This window comes from Giraffa tippelskirchi, chromosome 8 (genome assembly GCF_054371585.1).
Source record: "Giraffa tippelskirchi isolate mGirTip1 chromosome 8, T2T-mGirTip1v1.2.pri, whole genome shotgun sequence".
Classification (NCBI taxonomy): domain Eukaryota; kingdom Metazoa; phylum Chordata; class Mammalia; order Artiodactyla; family Giraffidae; genus Giraffa; species Giraffa tippelskirchi.
The window spans coordinates 164,406,109-164,420,915 of record NC_137282.1 but is presented as its reverse complement, the minus strand read 5'-3'; the positions used below and the strand labels follow the sequence as shown (position 1 = coordinate 164,420,915).

General features: G+C 59.5%; 4 long non-coding RNA genes across 4 annotated transcripts; 2 read left to right on the top strand and 2 right to left on the bottom strand.

Annotated features, from left to right (window-relative positions):
- Window positions 1-3,522: 3,522 nt before the first annotated feature.
- On the bottom strand, window positions 3,523-4,884 carry LOC145516452 (uncharacterized). The gene is made up of 2 exons (XR_014061403.1): window positions 4,711-4,884; window positions 3,523-4,109 (listed from the first exon to the last, which is right to left on the bottom strand). It is a non-coding gene; the product is annotated as an uncharacterized LOC145516452 (long non-coding RNA).
- LOC145516451 (uncharacterized) lies at window positions 4,734-7,397 on the top strand. Its single transcript, XR_014061402.1, has 3 exons — window positions 4,734-4,820; window positions 5,997-6,232; window positions 6,658-7,397. It is a non-coding gene; the product is annotated as an uncharacterized LOC145516451 (long non-coding RNA).
- Window positions 7,259-9,834, bottom strand: LOC145516453 (uncharacterized). The gene is made up of 2 exons (XR_014061404.1): window positions 9,061-9,834; window positions 7,259-8,152 (listed from the first exon to the last, which is right to left on the bottom strand). It is a non-coding gene; the product is annotated as an uncharacterized LOC145516453 (long non-coding RNA).
- A 101-nt stretch (window positions 9,835-9,935) lies between these two features.
- LOC145516450 (uncharacterized) lies at window positions 9,936-12,167 on the top strand. Its single transcript, XR_014061401.1, has 4 exons — window positions 9,936-10,247; window positions 10,343-10,534; window positions 10,853-11,002; window positions 11,913-12,167. It is a non-coding gene; the product is annotated as an uncharacterized LOC145516450 (long non-coding RNA).
- The last annotated feature ends 2,640 nt before the right edge of the window (window positions 12,168-14,807 follow it).

The window sequence follows — 14,807 nt, the reverse complement described above, 5'->3', positions numbered from 1 at the left end:
CTGTGATGCTCTCAGAAGTACGTGTCCTTTGCATCTAGGAACGCTAGAATGCTACATCTGAATAACTTCAGATTTGCTAAGTGGTAACCAAATCAAAATAATGGGGAAATAAACTATTACACTGCTTTGGGGGCTCTGTCTGCTCAGAAAGTGTGGGTGGGTTTGAGTGAGTCTCACAGCAAGTTTTATTCAAACGATCTGTCCACGCGTTACGTCTGAAAGAGGCTTTCAAGGGATTCTGTGCCCTTGAGCTTGGTCTCAGGTGATTCTCCATGTCTGTAAGGCACCACAGGTGTAAGCCTTTCTTCACTCACAGGGCAGGTTTGGCTGTCCTGGGTTCAGTTTCCTTGACAAGCATTTCCTTCTACATGAAGCATGCCTCTGCTGGGAGAATCATCGTCTTCCACGTCATCTCTGGAAAGAAGCTCCAGGGGTCGAGTGAGGTCATCTTTTCCCATCTTGTCCTTGAGCTGACCCAAGCAACTGGGTCAGTGTCTTCTGAATTAGTTATGAGTCTGGGGCTGTTACAGGCACCCAGTGAGCCAGGAACTCTTCAGTGGGCCCTGTCCGCCAGGGGACAGCGTGTGGCCCACGGCCCTCCGGGGAGACTTACTGGGGGGTGGGGGCCCTGGCGCTATCAGCAGGCTTCTGGTCCAATGTATTATAAAGTTCATTTCCTCTCAGTCCTTGGGCGAATGGTCAGAAGTTTGGAATCTCTGGACATCTTATGATCTTTGAAAGCTGTTGCTTCGCTTCTTTAGAAATTACTGTTCTTCCCACCCACTCCTACCCGCCCCTGCCTTCCGATCAGGTGGGCATGAAGGTGGCTTCGCAGAGGATCATCCCAGCAGATAAGGTGTCTTTGCCTCCTCTGACCTCTCCTCCGGGTCAGGCTCCCACAGCAGCCTGGCGGCTCCTCTCCAGGAAGGCCTCTCCTGGCCACCCAGCCGCCCCCCGCCCCCCGCCAGGGCCCAGCTCTGACCATGGCCCTTCTGGAGGCGTTTCTTGCCCCACTGTGTACACACCCTACACCCCGCCTGACTCACTCCAGGGCAGAAAGACAACACTGGTCCTTGGTGGGAAAAGGGAGGGCTCAAGGAGGCTGGGAGTTTAAGAAAGATCAACCCCTTCAGCCCTCTGGACGCTCACCTGGACCAGAGAAAGATGCTCAGAGCTGAGGAAAGGGGCCGCGTGAGAAGAAACTAGGGTCCAGGCATCAGCTTCTCCCAGGTGAAGGCCAGCTGTCCTCCCGGAAAGAGACACGGGGAGTAAACCTGAGAGGAGAGTGCTGGAGAGCAGTCCGTGCAGGTTCGGGGGCCAAGGGCTGGGTGGGTGAGAGCTCCATGCTGGGGGGGCTGAGGGGGGGTGTTGAGGGTGTCTGAGAGGAGGCCACCTCGAGGGCCAGCACCGAATTTAGCGCCAGCTGGAATGAAGGGGTGTGATCCAGAGGGAACAGAGATCGGGCTCCCGTGGTGGAGTAAGAGCTAAAAGGAAAGTTGCACTGCCAAGTGAAACATGGCATATTTCTTACAAACATTGGCCAAGGCTTGGATTTGCACCTGCTGTGTGTGTAGTCACTGTTCATTAATTTTCTTTCATAAAATAACGTCCTTGAAGACAGGTGCTGGGCCTCACCGCGTACCTGGTGCGTGCAGGGCCTGCCTTCGAGACTCAGAAGGCAGTGTCCGGCGTGAGGATTAAGCGCAGGCCGCTGCAGCGTGTGGTGAAGTGCTCGTCAGGGGTACGTGGTGGCCTGTCTCCCAGGACACGGAGCATGAGCACGGGCAGCCCTTCTGATGGGAGGCAGGAGACTGTGGGCTCAGCCCTCCCCTGCCGGGGGCCTGCCCCCCGCCCTTGGACCTTTGTCTTTCTGCTGCTTCCCCTGGGAGACTGTCCTCTCAAAACTATCTCTTCACCAGGAAAGCTCTATACTGTGCTGAGCTCTGCTCTGGCCCCTCTGTGTCTGAGGAGACCCCTCCCTCATCATCCCCACCCTCCCTGGGGACCACCCCCTCATCACCCCCACCCACAATGGGGACCTCCCCCCTCCCCCATCACCCCCACCCTCCCTGGGGACCACCCCATCACCCCTCCCCCACCCTCCCTGGGGACCACCCCCCTCCCCCTTCACCCCCACTTCCCTGGGGACCTCCTTCCATCGCCCCTCCCCCACCCTCCCTGGGGACCACCCCCTCCCCCATCACACCTCCCCCACCCTCCCTGGGGACCTCCCCCCCACCCCTCCCCCTCCCCTCCCTGGGAACCTCCCCCATCACCCCTCCCCCACCCTCCCTGGGGACCCCCTCCCTCACCACCCCTCCCCCACCCTCCCTGGGGACCCCCCTCCCCCACCCTCCCTGGGGACCCCCCTCCACTACCCCTCCCCCACCCTCCCTGGGGACCTCCCTCCACCACCCCTCCCCCAGCCTCTCTGCTCCTGCAAGTTCACTCTGCCTTTGGTTCTGCTATTTACCTCATGTGAACGGCAAAAGGTAAGGTCACTTGAAAACAGGAAGGAAAATAACATTGATGGAGATTTTTTAATTGCGGTACAACACAGAAGTAAAATGTATGATTTTTAAGTGCACAGCTCGGTGGCACCAAGTCCATTCACCTAATGCTGTGCAGCCATCACCACTATCATCCCGAGCTCTTCATCTCTCAGACTGAAACCGTCCCAAGAATACTCCCCTACCCCTCCCTTGGGCCCTGGAAACCACCATCCACTTTCAGTCTATGAATCAGAGGCTTCTAGGGGCCTCATGTAAGTAAAATTATTCAGGGCTTGTCCTTTGTGACTGGTAGATTTCATGAACATAATGTCCTCCAGGTCCATCCATGTTGTGGCCTGTGTCGGGACTTCCTTTTTAAGGCTGTGTGATGTTCCTTTGGGGAAAGGACCACATGCTCACCCATCATCCTTGCACAGATTGGGATTTGGGTTGCCTTCATCTTTGGGCTGTAGTGAATAATGCTGCTGTCAATATGGGGATACAATACCTGTTTGAGACCCTCTTCTAATTCTCTGGGGAATATGTGGAATTATTGGGCCATCTGGCAATTCACTTGTAATTTTTGAGGCCCCTCCATATCGTTTTCCACAGAGCTGCCCTGGTTCACACTCCCACCACCAGTGCACAAGTGTTCCAGTTTTTCTACATCTTCGCCAACACTGGTTGGAACATTAGAAACATTTCTATTCACTACGAAGCACTTCCTGAAGATCCGCTGTGTCCCCGGCCTCTGGCTCATGCAGGGACGCGCAGCCTCCGACAGTGATGTCCACAGTGATGTCCCCGGCGGAGCAGGGAATCCTAAAGTTACTGTTGGGTTGGCCAAAAAGTTCCCAGGGGTCTATGACAAATATCCTTATTCAATTCGCTATTATCATTTAAAATGTGACTTTTCAAAATACATTTAAAAGTACTTTTTTAAAAAAAACACCTTTCAGTTGACTCACTTTGCAAGTTTAAATGTCTGCTGTAGTGTCACTGTAAGCAATGACAATGTAAATACACAGAGTGGGTGTCACTGTTTTATTTCCATTTCCCAGTATCCACTGAAACAACAACGCCTGCAAAGGCGCCCTCCCTCCGCGAAGCGTCTGAAACACACCTCCGGGAGACACCACGCTTCCTGCTCCTCAGCTTCCCGGGAACACGGCCTGGTCTTTGTGTCAGTGTTTGTCAAATGAATGGAATATTTAATCAGTTAAATTAATTAAATAAGTTAATTAAAAGAACTGATTTCTTAATTGACTATTGGCTTCATGGGAAATGAAGCATGTTCCATCTCTAACCTGGTACCTTTCATTGGCAATGAAATCTCCTATTAATGAAAATGCCGTAATGCATCTCAGTTTCTTTTACTGAAAAAGCTTCAAGGGTTCAGTTTGTAGAAATGGGTCATGGCGGCTCCTAACGAAGCCTGAGCTCCCGGGGACCACGCACCCTGCGCCCACGGGCGGCTCCAGGCCCGGGGGGTCCGCAGCGCTCGGGTGGGACAGGCCTGGAGGCTGGGGCCTCCCTGACTCCTGCCTCCCATCCTTCCGGTGTCCTGTGAGTTCTCCACGTGGCTCCTCTCTGTAGACGGGGACTCGCCAGCAACTTCTCCTGACAAGAGGACCAAGAAGAGCGGCCACAGTGCTCTCAGGCCCAGCAGCCATGGCTGGGGTGCCCCCTTCCCGGGGACTCACTCTGTGACCCTGGTCTCGCCACCGTCCCTGCTGCCCGGTACCCCGCTGCGAGGGCCACTTTCCTCCTGGGAAACAAGCCGCAGCAGCAAAGTCAAGGTCTACGGACACTCAGGGCCCCAGTCACCCTGTGCAGCGCTGTAGCTCAGGGTTAGATGAAAGTGTCTTTCCTCCTTCTGAAGAAGGTGCGGGGTGTGGGCACAGGGCCGTTCGTGGGCCCTTCTCCTCACCCCTCCTCCTCCCTGTCTGTGACTGCGGGTGGCCCTTGGGGCTCCGAGCTCCTTCCAGCTGGAGCCAGGACTCCGGCCACCCTGGGGACCCAAGATTCTGCCAAGGGCGCTTCCCCACTTGAGGGTCTAGAAGGGGTGGGGGGAGGGCAGGGGTCTGCACCCTTCTACTAACAGCAACGTCTTTTTGGGAAAGGGCCCTCAGGAGCCCCCCTGGAAAGGCAGCAAGACATCCAACCGTTTAACACGGCCGTTTAGAGACTAAGAAGACCTGTGGGGCAGAGAACGTACTGGGCGCAGCGTGGGCCCCACGCGCCCCGGTCTAGGCGCCTGCGGACGCGGCGGGCGCGCCGGGGGCAAGGCTGGGGCAACAAACGCGGTCTCCCAGGGCAGCGACGCCAGTGAGTCTTTGAGGGATCCCCAGCGTCTTCCCCTGGCTGGGCGTCGGGGAGCGCTGGACCTGCGGGGCTCCGAGCAGCCCCACCCCCGGACCCCACCCCCGGACCCCCGGGCGCCCCCCAGCCCCGAGGCGGAGCGAGAAGCGCCTGCCTGTTCCTGGAAGCCCAGCAAAAGCCCCCGCAGCCGATGAATAACTGCTCCGCGATTAGAAAGCACCGCCCGGCAGCAGGCAAACCTCAGGCGGGGAAACACGGACCTTCCTCCCCCGACGGCCCGGCCTCGGGGCCCCACCCCACCCCCACCGCAACCCCCCAACTTTCAACTCCCCATCCCCACCCCCACCCCCACCCCCATTCCCTGACTCCCCATGGCCCAACCCCCTAACCCTCAACTCCCCACCCCCATCCCCCTAACCCATCATCCCCCCACCTCTCATCCCCCATCTCCCCAACCCCAACCCTCAACTCCCCACCCCCACCCCCACCCCATTCCCCGACTCCCCATGCCCCTAACCCCCAACTCTCAACTCCCCACCCCCATCCCCCTAACCCATCATCCCTCCACCTCCCATCCCCCAGCTCCCTAACCCCCAACTCTCAACTCCCCGCCCCCATCCCCCATCCCTCATCCCTACCCCCAATCCCCCCGACCCCCATCCCACCAACCCCCATCCCCCCATCCTCCATCCCCCTGACCCCCCCATCCCCCTAACCGCCACTCCCGTGGCTCTAGGTCCCTGGGGGCTGTGAGAGGGAAGGGCCACTCGCCCCCATCTGAGGATTCTGCCCACCCCCCTGGGGGTCCTGCAGGGTGTCCGCCGTCTCCCCTCCCCCTCCCCTGGGATCCGGGGGACCCAGGCTTTCTCAGGCCACCAGGCCTCCCGGGACTGGGGCTGCAGCTCCCACCCTCCTGCTGAAGGGCCAGGGTGTCTGTGGGGCTGCAAGGCCCGTGGGGAGGGCCCGAGGGACCAGGGTGCTGGCCAGAGAGGGGGGTCTGAGGCAGGAAAGAGGGGCAGCTGGACTGGCCCCCCGGGGCGCTGCTGGGCCACCGGCTGGGCAGCGCGGGACCCAGGGAGCCAGGCCCAGGGAGGCATCCGCTGAACGGGAACAGGGACACTCCGGGCCGCTCTCCCAGGTGTGTCCTCGCCACCTCCCGGGGTCCCTGCTGCCTCCTTGCAGGGGGGAAACTGACTGCCACGCGGGGTTTCCTGTGAGTCGGAAGCCAGAGTGCACTCTGCCCAGACAGCCTGGCTCTGCTGGTACAGCCAAGAGGGCCCAAGAGGAGGGGGACGGCCGGCGGACATGCGTGGCTGAGCACGAGTGGGCACCACTGCTCCACATCTACCTCCTCTCATCTCGGGGCCGAGGCTCCGTCTGCTCTGAGTCACTTTCTGCATCTGTGACCACAGATGGAGGTGGGGTGTTCGCCCCACGGCCCCTGGCCCCAGGGGCACCCCCTCCAGCCCGGCTCAGAGAGAGGAAGGTGGAAGACAGGAATAGCCGTGGTGTCTCCCGAGGGCCCAGGAGGGGGGCGGGTTGAGCAGGGGTGCTCCAGGCCACAGACTGGCCTCTGCACACCAGACAGTGGCCGCCCCGCCCTGGGCATCGCTGGCCTCTCTCTGGGGCCTTCTCCTGGCCGCAGAAAAGCACTGCGAATCTCGCCCAGGGCAGGCTCTCCAGCCCCCCAGCTGTTTCCTGGAGCCCCTCCCCAGGCACAGAAGAGACACCCCCCAGCCTGTCACCCCAACTCTAGGAAGCAGGAGAGGGTATGCCCCGGGCAGGGTGACCGAGGGCCAGGGGTGGGTGGCCCTGAGTGCGTGCCGCCTTCTCTCCTCGACAGCGTCTGCTTGCCCCTGGCCCCTGGCTGCCTCACCACCCGGCGCCCACAGAGAGGAGGTGAGCTCCGGAGAGAAGGACGGGTGTGGATGGACACTGACCCTCGTCTTCCGTCAGGGGTGGGCGGCGCTCCGGGGGACTCCCCTGGCAGCTGGGTGGAGGGCTCACCCGGAGGGCGAACGTGGACGCAGGGCACCGGCCTCCTGGTCTCCGCCCTCGCGGGGTGGACCGGGCCTGGGTGAGCCGTGTCTGGTCTCCCTCCACTTCCTGCTCCTGAGATGCTGACGGTCAAGGCCAGTTCTCCAGGTGCAGACCGAGCCCCTCAGAACAAGGAGGGACTATTGCAGTCCTGTTTCTGGAAGCCACGATTTTACTAAGTGTCTGAACTAATGTGCAGAGTCCCGTGTAGACAGAGGGGCCAGTTTCAGAGGGTGTGTGTCTGGGGTCACAGGGCGGGTAATCTGTTTTCTGCATCTTTATTCCAGTGATGCTACTCTAACGTGGACACCTTAAGCTTAGCTGCCCACCCACACCGCCCAAATGTCATTATTAGTAATCCCAATTTCTTGCTTAATTTCCATGCAAGATAGGGCTTGCCTGTAAAATGCATTGACAGAGGCATATTCTATATTTAGTGAAAGAGATGTTATCTCCAGATTACAGGGAAATGATTACATCAAGGTCCTCTGTTGATGAAATAAATAAACCACAAGAAAGAAATAAACTGTATGAGTCTCTGAGAAACAAGCGAGTTGGGTTTCTTGCGTCTCAAGGTCCCTTTGCCCATGAGTGTCGTCCAAGTGAACGGGCCACGTGCCCTTCGTGGTTCAGGGAACAGCGGCTGACAGTCCTCTGGGTCCAGAGGAAGCCCTCGACCACAAGCCACTGGGGCCGCGGGTCGTGTTTAGGGAGAAGAGAAGCAGGTGTCCTTTACCTTTAACGTAAGACCCGAGGTGGACATCCTTCCGCTTTCCTGGACGTGGAGACGGCGCCGCAGGGCGGGGAGGCTGTGGAGACTTGCGAGCTTGGGTTCCTCTTCCGAGGGGTCACCTAAACAGCCTCGTGACCTCCTCAGCCTCAGTGCTCCCCGGGTGCAGAGCAAGGCGTGGGGGCCCTTAGGGCATGACCTCCCGGGGGTTCTGAGAAGGGTGCCGCTTCCTCAGATGATCAGTCATTTCAAGTTGTTAAAAACATGTTATCAGAAACCTCCCGTATGCCTTTTCTCTGATAATTAGTGATATTGAGCATCTTTCTATGTGTTTTTGGCCACCTGTATGTCTTCTTGGGAGAAACGTCTATTTAGATCTGCTCATTTTTTGATTGGGCTGTTGGCGTTTTTGACACAGAGCCGCGTGAGCTGTTTGTATATTTTGGAGATGAATCGTTGTCCGCTTTCTTTGCGGATACTTTTCCCCATTCTGAGGGTTGTCTTTTCCTTTTGTTTGCTTTGGCACATCCGGAGGAGCTTGGGTTCGGCAGAGGATAAGGACACAACACACCTGGGAAGACGAATAAATGTCAGAGGTAGCAAGTGGGGAGCAGGTGAATGGAGTGACTCGCCCACGGTCTGCGGCCGCTGTTTGGGCGAGCTGAGGCTCCGCTGATGGGCTCTGGCCTGTGTCCAAGGGTGAGGCTCCAACCACAAGGGCACGTGAGCAGGCAGCCTCTCGCCTCTCCTCGGAGACAATAGGAGACGCCTCCTCTTCATTCTGAGTGTCAGCCCTGCCCTCAAGCAGCCTGGAACCATGCTCTGCCTGCAGGGCTTGCGTGCAGCTGCCTCCTGGTGGCCGGGTCTCCTCCAGCCCGCCCTCTGCTCAGATGCATGTGGACACACACTGGGCCCCAGAGAGCTGGTGGGCGGCGGGGACTGAGGACAGAGAGGAGAGGGGCGGCAGAGCCAGGGCTCGCTGGTCACCAAGCTCTCGCGGCCCTTTCCCAGCCCCTGGCGTTCCTCTCTGCACAGAGTGCAGAAGGCCAGGATCTCGGAAACCAGCAGCAGCTGCACTCAGGTACCCGGAGCACAGAGTCCAGGTCTGCTGTCCCTCCTCTCCTGGCCAGCACACTGCAGGCTCCCGCAGACCCTGGGGGGCCGTGCTGTGCGGATGCGGGGTCCCTGAGTGCAGGCATCCTCTGTCCACCGCGTCCTGGGGCTGCTAGCGGTGTGGGCTGCGTCTGACTGGACCCACGTCCTCAGAGACCGACGCATGCTTCCAGCATCACTGACTCTGAGGACGTGCAGGAAGGAACAGACAGGGCGATGGCCTGGCCTCTGGTCCCGGCTCTGCCTCTCCCGGGAAGGGGGAACAGCCAGAGGGGGAAAGGCGACCAATTTCAAATGAGTTCTTTGCACAGCACCTCTGACCACACTCGCTCAGAAGGGATATTTCATAACTGACATGAGAATTACCTTAATCGCAGAACTGGCCAAGTGACACTAAAGGTGGTGCGTTCAGCACCCCCGGGCCGGGCAGGAGCGCCCAGGGAGCCTCTGTGCTGTGTGTCTGCTCTCTATGCCGGGGCGGGGGCTTGCCTGCGAGACCCCTGCTCTGCGAGGCAGTGAGGACAGAGCTAAGAGGAGCCACAGCCAGGAGGAGTGGTCAGAGCACTGACTCATCTCGCTCTGTAGGAGCGATCGATCAGCGTTCGCTTTTAGGGGAAAACGCCCAGGTCAAACGCAGTTCTTCAGTTATTAGAAACGCTGTGTGATTCCCCATCCTTGGCCTGAGTCACTGGCACGAGCCAAGCGTGCGAAGAGAGCTGCCCGCTCACTGGCCTTGCTTGTTTTTGATTAGGATGAACTTTGTGTTAGAAAGGGGAAATGGCAGGTCTTTCTGAGGTGCTAGGGCCGCGAATGGCTCAGGACCTGCAGAGGCAGGGGTTCTGACCCAGAGGCTCCTGTGGTGAGGTCTGCTGGCTGCAGGAGCCGCCTCGACCGGAGGGACGGGCACCGACCCGCCCTGCCTTCCGGCCTCTGGGCCTGCGGGCTGGCCCAGGCGCCCGGGCTTGAGACCCTGAGATGGTCCCACGTGTGAGCCCCGGAGCCGAACACTGCGCGGCCTGGACCCTGAGTAATATTGGCTGCCTCCCCAAATCAACCTCACTGACGACTGTTGTGAATTCTCAGAAGAACCTGCAACACTGTGCCCTGGAAAGACTTCCAGAGGGGGAACGCTCTGACTCCAGCGCTTCATAAACAGAACGTCAAACCGACCATCCTGACCATTCTGACGTGCCGGCTCGGTGACCATAGGCACACCCACCCCGCAGCGCGGCCATCACCACGCAGCGCTCTCCTCTGAGACTCAGCGACGCCCTGCCCCGCCTCCAGCGCCGGCCCCGCCCTCCTGCCCTCTCTGCCTGGATCTGATTCCTCCAGGGACCTCCTGTGAGCAGAATCACAGGGAGTTTGCCTCACTGTGACTGGTTTACTCCACTGGGCATCATGTTCTCAGAGTCCATCCCTGGTGTAGCCTGGGTCAGGGTTTCCCTCCTTTTTAAGGCTGAGTGATGCTGCGTTGTGTGGATGGACCATGTTGTTTGTCCTTCTGCGGACAGACACGGGGCTTGCTCCCACCTCCTCGCTGCTGGGAACACGTGAGTGTGACTAGCTCCTGAGTCCCTGCTCTCCTGTCCTTTGGGTGCACGCCCGGTGTGGAATTGCTGGACCGCGTGGTCCTTCCTTGCTCAAGGTCTTGAGGAGCCGTCACACTGATGTCCGCGGCGGCTGCGCCGTGTCACCCCTGCTCGTCTTGGTCCAGGGGCTGCAGAGCTGCCACCTGTTTAGAAACAAGAAGCTCCTGCTCCTCACGGTTCTGGGGGCTGAAGGCCAGGACAGTGGCGTGGGCAGACGAGGTGTCTGGGAGGACTTTTCCGGTGCACAGGTCTCTGCTTGTGTCCTCACGTGGTGGATGCCGGGGGCGCGGGAGCTTTCAGGGTCCCTCTGATGGGGCCACCAGCCCCGAGGGATGAGCCTTGAGACCCAGCCCTCTCCCAGAGGCCCCTCATCCTGAGACCATTCCCTTCAGTCAGTTCAGTCCCGTCCAACTCTTTACAACCCCTTGGACTGCAGCACGCCAGGCCTCCCTGTCCCTCACCAACTCCCGGACTTTACTCAAACTCACGTCCATCAAGTCGGTGATGCCATCCAACCACCTCATCCTCTGTCGTCCCCTTCTCCTCCCGCCTTCAATCTTGCCCAGCATCAGGGTCTTTATTGGAAAATACCCCAAGGATCAGGATTTCAGCAGATGAACTCGGGGACACCGGCATCCAGACCACAGCCCCCCAGGACCGAATCTTCTCTAAGTTGGAGACAGGCAGGTGCAGTTTTAACCAAATGGAGCTGGAAGGTAATTGTGGGGGAGCAGGAACCCCAAGTGAGCCCGCCAGCTGACCAGCGTTTCGAGGGCCTCTTCAGGAGATGTGTCCTTGTGAAGGAGGGCACTCTGGCGGGAGGCAGGGAGGGACACCCGCGCGCTGGGCGTGTCCACGGCGATGGGGGTGGTGGGAAGGCCGGGAGGTGAAGTGCAGCCGCTTGAACCTGGGCAGGGGGACCACGCGCCTGGGGAACACATTGGGTTTTCCGATTTTGGGGGCCTTTCTGGCCCGGAGGTAGATCCAGCAGTCAACTCAAGGGACCTGCTGATAGGAGTTCGGACACTTTGAGGGTGATAATCACAGTAAACCTGCAAAGAGCGTGATTTACAGGTGTCAGCGTACTGACGAGGGGGGAACTACAAGCCCCCACTTTACCGAAGTGAAGGGTCACCCGAGGTCCCGTGGCGGACGGGCAGGAGCCCCGCCTCAGGCCGGTCATCTGGCTCTGCACTCAGCTCTGTCTTCTCTGCTTGACCCCCAGATGCCCGACCCCAAGGGGAGCAGACACACAGCCCAGGGCGGGGCGGGGCGGGAGGGAAAGCCAGGAATGTTCTGCCCATCTCTGCGGCGGCTACTCGAGGGCCCGCTGGGTGGAGACCGTGTCAGACAACACAGCCAAGGGCCTGGTGACCGCGGCCCCAGTCGGACTCCGTTTATGGAAACTGACGTTTCAAGTCTAATGAGCGTGGGCCCCCAGGACGGGGTGGGGGTCTTGTGCCTTTATTTTTGTCTTAGATGTGTCTCTACCAGATACTATAGCAGGGTCTGCAAACCACAGTCCGCGGAGCCAGTCCATTTGACTGGGGTTGAAGTTTTCACCAGCCTTTTAAAAAAATGTGAAACACTTCTTAGACCTCACTGAACAATTTCCATTATCGACAGCAGCACCAGGAATCGCTCTGATGCCTGAAATGACCTTGTCTGCCCAAAGTGTAAATAAAACAACTGTTACACCATCGACCACGTTCCCAGCACACAGCCCGGGGCTCCGTGCCCACAGCATCTCTGACGGTTTCCTGAGTGTGTGTGTGGGGGGGTCTTGCTCCATCTGTGAACCTCCACTACTCTCACTCCCAGGATTAGTGTGAAATGACTCCCAGGCATCACACCAAGAAATAAATGAGTTTTAAAAGCACATATGCCTTAGAAAATGTTTTATTTAATATAACATATCAAGCAAATCAATTAAGGATTATATTAAAAGTCCATGATTTTGCATTGTTCAGATTCATCTGGGTTTACCTCAACATTTCCTGACATAAATGTGCCAAAGACGTCTCTCTAATCAGCTGACCTGGAATCAGATTCTGGTGCACATTCCTTCCCCAAAAAAATAATGTTCAAAGAGAACATCACGCAACATTAGAAACACAGGGAAGTTTAATTTCCCTGGAGAGCCCTGCGGACCTGCAGCGGGGGTGAAACAAGGCCACTCCCTATCGAGCTGCCTGGAATCGGGAGGAAGCCCCAGCATGGATGGCTGCAGCTCGTCCCCCCGGAACGTCATGTTCACAGGTGACGCAGCTCAGACCAGAGTCGTCCCTGATCGTCAGCACTTTGTGCCCTGAGCCCAGGACGTGAGGCCTGTGGGTGACGCCCACAAGCAGGGTGGCAGGTACCCCTGGTCCCTGGAGTCCGCCGCCACAGCGGCCGTGCGGGCTGCATGTCCCAGACTACGTTCCCGGAAAACTGGAAGAAGGCGCCTACATCACGTGACCAGAGAGCCTGGGTGCATCAGCCCTGTTCGGGGGCTTCCTTGTGGGCGAAGGTCGCTCAGCTCTGCTTTGAGGAGGGAACATTTCAAAGCCTCCAGTTCCACCTTCATGCCGGCTGGGGTCTCCCATCCTGCGTCTGCACTGTGTCCACACCAGACATGGCACCGCTATGGAGGGCGACCAGCCCCCCTCCTCCCAAGCCTGAGGGTCCCGGGATGCAGGCTGGTCCCTACGTCCAGGCTCAGGGAGACCAGCCTCCTCGCCGCTGGCATCCCGTCTCCACAGCAGGACTGGGCCACCCGTCAATTCTGTCTGGATGTTTGAGGCACAAGCGGGTTCAGAGCACCCAGAGGAGCAGGGCGGGGGGAAGGAGCTCACCTGCTGCCTCACTGGGGGCAGTGCCATCTTCAAAGGGGCAACAGGGGGGCGTCAAGCCTGGGGGGGCCTGGGGGGAGTCTGAGGGGAGCCTGGGGGAGCCTGGTGGGGAGCCTGGGAGAGTCTGGGGGGCAGCCTGGGGGGGCCTGGGGCAGTCTGGGGGGCAGTTTTGGGGGAGTCTGGGGGGAGCCTGGGGGAGCCTTGGGGGGGAGCCTGGGAGAGTCTGGGGGGCAGCCTGGGGGGGGCCTGGGGGCAGTTTTGGGGGGAGTCTGGGGGGAGTCTGGGGGAGTCTGGGGAGCAGCCTGGGGGGGCCTGGGGGCAGTCTGGGGGGCAGTTTTGGGGGGAGTCTGGGGGGGCCTGGGGGCAGTCTGGGGGGCAGCTTTGGGGGGAGTCTGGGGGGGTCTGGGGGCAGTCTGGGGGGCAGCTTTGGGGGGAGTCTGGGGAGGAGTCTGGGGGGAGCCTGGGGGGAGCCTGAGAGTCTGGGGGGAGCCTGGGGGGTACAGAGCAGGTCCGAGGGGAGTCCATGTGACAGTGTTGTGCTGAGTGTTGAATGAACTTGAAATCAAAGACAAAACCACAGCCCATGAGAGGAAGCGGAGAAGCTGTAGAGAGAGTGTGGCTGCAGGGATGGAAAAGCCGGCCCTGCGGGGCGGGGGGGTCTCAGAACCCAGACGCCATGCGGCTCTGCTTTTTCCTTCCCTGATGACAGCGGTGACTGTTTTGTTGTTTTTCTGGTTTTTCAGACTTTGAAGTGATCCGTTAGGGGATTCGTAAGAGTCAGGGTAAATAAGCAGCCCAGCACATCTTCACGACCTGCCACTGGCCTCTGCGGTTTCAGAGCGGGTGTTACGACAGAGTCTGGAACAAACACTGGTGAGGCGTGGAGCTTCGCCCGGAGCCCAGGTCTGGCCTTTCTGGAAGCTGCTGTGGGAAATGATCAAAGAAACTGAAGGAAAAGGGCAGCAGCTGGATCAGCCACGATGGGCACACCTCCCCCGACCACGCGCAGCCAGGATGACTGACAGACTCGGAGGCCAGGGTGGGAGCCGCAGCGAGCCCCGCAGGGACCCTGGGGCGGAGACCCCGAGTCCCCAGGAGCACAGCCCGTCGTGGGTCCTGGACTCCACAGGTCCAGCCCTCGAGGACGCGACAGCGGGGGCCTCACTCACTGCACACGAGGGGCCTCGGAGGGCTCTGCGGGCTCAGCGCCACGTCACGGTTTTAAGGGACGTATTTTCAGTCTGTCCCTGAACTCCTGCCCCAGACTCCGATCCTGTGTCCCTTCCGGGCTGGGGCTCCCCGTCCCTCCCCGTCCCTCCCCGTCCCTCCCCGTCCCTCCCCGGCTGATTCTCAGGATGCGGAGCCCACCGGCCCCCTTCCCCAGCCCGCCTGGGAGGATGGAGGGCCGGATGCCGCCCATGGGGCAGGGGGCACAGCCAGGGAGGGAAGGTTCCAGAGCAGCGTGACGAGGGCTGCAGACTGAGTGACAGGAGCTTCCGAGGCTCCTGCGGCCGCGGAAGCAGGCATCACCCCCAGGCCTGTCCGGAGCCGGGGTTGGGGGGTGCTCTACTGTGTTGGGAGGTGGACGGTGGGTGAAGAGGGGCACTCACCCCTCACAACCCACTTGGTGACTATAACACAGCACAGGACAAACAAACAACCGCCCTCTCCTGAAGGTCCCGGGAGA